Source organism: Sinocyclocheilus anshuiensis, unplaced genomic scaffold (genome assembly GCF_001515605.1).
Source record: "Sinocyclocheilus anshuiensis isolate Anshui unplaced genomic scaffold, SAMN03320099.WGS_v1.1 scaffold1833, whole genome shotgun sequence".
Lineage (NCBI taxonomy): Eukaryota > Metazoa > Chordata > Actinopteri > Cypriniformes > Cyprinidae > Sinocyclocheilus > Sinocyclocheilus anshuiensis.
In genome coordinates this window covers 215,885-218,657 of record NW_015539842.1, presented here as the reverse complement: position 1 = coordinate 218,657, position 2,773 = coordinate 215,885, and the positions used below count along the sequence as shown (strand labels likewise).

Below are 2,773 nucleotides of genomic sequence, written 5' to 3'. Positions count from 1 at the left end.
ACACACACACACAAAACTAAAACTAAATACTGAAATACCCATTGAAACTAACATTAAAAGTAAAATATAATACACAGAATATAAAAACTGGAAAATTTTGCAGTCCACCACTCGAGAACCACTGACAGTAATCATTATACAGCATTTCTTTCTAAACAGCAGATGCATAGGAATTCTGAAATGTCACATGCAAAGAAAAGAAAAACTGATTTAGGTGTTGATTAGAAACTATGTTTCCAGACAGTATATTTTCTCAATAAATGTGCAGATAACCCACATTTGATAACACCTGCTCAAAAAATCCCAAATTGATCAAGTTACTTTAAAACTGTAACGCTACTAATGAAGTTTACGTCAGAGAATTGTGTTTTCATTCAGTTTGACTCAACCCTAAATTATTTTGTATAAACATGGTTAATCTGCCATTCTCCAAATTCTAATATACAGTAGTTATCAATATCACAAAACAGTTATGTAATGTGATTTTGAAATTGCTGTTTATGTGTTTATTCACTCAATAATAAGAAATAAAAGAAAGAAGAAAAAAAAAAACTGTTAAGGGTAGCTATATGAGATGTTAAAAATAAATTTGTGGCATCGATGCGTCAACCTCATGCCTCTTGAATATCACAAAATTTGTTAGTCCTGTTGCTTCCAAATATTACTTAACTTCAGTTTCAGGTTTGTTTGCTCTTTGACACATTTATCAGGATGCTATATCTCTTCTTAATTCTTCTCTATTTCTCTCTTATTCTTAATTCAGGTTAGAATATTCAGGCACTAAATGATCTATTCTCATTAGAAGGGTTATTAAACAGATAAGCATGATGTGTAACCTAAAGCAAGCATGGATTTTTCAGCAGGAGTAGGAAAGTGTTCCACCTTGTGGTTCTTTGGATAAATGCAAACTGTTTATACTTGAGGTGCTTTTTTATCACTTTTTATGGTTGCATTTTTTTTCAGTGAACTCCTGTCAACAGCTTTTTGTCTACTGCGATTCAATTCATAGGCTATACTATATGTACAAATGTATGCGTGTCATGAGATACACAGGACATTATCTATGTAGGACATTAGGATGCTTGAAAGTAGCTACATCTTTTACAAAACAAGTGTTTTCATTAAAGTCTAATCTTCAAAATCGAATCTATGGATATTAGCGGTAAATGCACCATTTTTATCTGTAGCCTAGTCTTTCGTAGATTTACATTACTTATTCAGTGTATCAACAAGTTTGTTACATTTTTACAAATATTATATATATATATATATATATATATATATATATACATACAGTGTTGAGGGTAAAGCATTACAAGTAACGCGAGTTACGTAATCAGATTACTTTTTTCAAGTAACTAGTAAAGTAACGCATTACTTTTTAATTTACAAGAGAATATCTGAGTTACTTTTTTTTTTATGGATTATGGAGTAACGCAATATTGTAATGCATTACTTTTAAAAGTAACTTTCCCCAACACTGTTATATATATATATATATATACACAGATACAGCTCAGCCTACAATTAATACCAGCTCATGGATTTCACCCTAGCGTCAAATCACTTAAAGTTTTGAAAAAGTAAATCGTTACGTCACGTGACTTTACCAGTTTGACGCATTCCGAAAGCACTGATTTGAAATACAAGTTTCGAAGCTTCGTGAAGCAGTGTGAAGCCATTTTCATGATACTCGATGGAAGTAGGCCCTAGTTGACAAACAACAATTTGCTTCAGGGATTGACTTGTGAATGTGCATGATTCACATTACTCTCTCCGCTGGGACCAGCTGGTAAGAGTAAACTCTATATAGTCTATATATGTTTAAAATATAGGCCCATATACAAACCGATTGTAGATGTAAGCTGTGAACCCGGAGAAACATTAATTGATTCTGTCGATAAAAAGCGAAGTTTCAGTAACGAAGATATTTTACTGATTAAGTAGAAGGGTAGCCTGATACTATTGTCCTGACATTTCAACTATAAAAAGTAGTAAGCGGGCTGTTTAAAACAAAGTGTGTCCGAACGTTTCATTCTTTTGTATCGATTCTTTTCAGTGAATCGGTCGAAACGACCTGAGTCGTCGAATGATCAGTTTCAGTTAAAATCGATCTGGGCTGCGTTTCTCAAAAGATTCGTAAGCTTAAGTAGATTGTAAAGACTATTGGCATAAAGTAGTTGATAGACTATTAGTAGATTTATCAAATACTTTTAAAACTTATGACCATTTCTAACTTTTGAATCTTTGGTGGCATTATCTGAACATTATGTAAGGTGAGGTAGGCTACTTGTTTCCAGTAGTAATGAATATTCAGTTTTAGGCTCAGTTCTCTTGTTTTCACAGATGATAGAACATTTCCAGATATACTTATTTTTGTTCATTTCTTTAGGCTTCTTGAAGCCATGTCCTGCCCCACAGATATTTGGGCTCCGGAAGAAGTGAGTGTGTCTAGTGCTCCTGGTCTGTGTATTTCCTTATTGATTTCATTTTTATAAACATTGTTTTTGTAAAGATAGATAGATGTAGTCCCTAAAATATGTTTAATCTGCATTCTGGGCAGTGAACGTTAGATGGCACTGCATGCAAACAGTTGCATGCGGAGCCTGTATTCACTTAGAGGCAGGGAGTTACATCTGTATCAGCATAATGTTCTCAGTTCTCTGCAGAGCGGACATTTGTATGGTGCATTGTGTAACTGTGTGTCTCTGGCACTGAAGGAATCGTGTTTGTCTTACATGATCGATATGCATCTCACCTCGTCAAGCTGGTG

The 2,773-nt window shown here is 33.8% G+C and overlaps 1 pseudogene; it reads left to right on the top strand.

Moving 5' to 3' along the window:
• LOC107684481 (pancreatic secretory granule membrane major glycoprotein GP2-like) overlaps nt 1–2,498 on the top strand; it is a 10,540-nt pseudogene extending 8,042 nt beyond the window's left edge.
• Nucleotides 2,499–2,773: the final 275 nt, after the last annotated feature.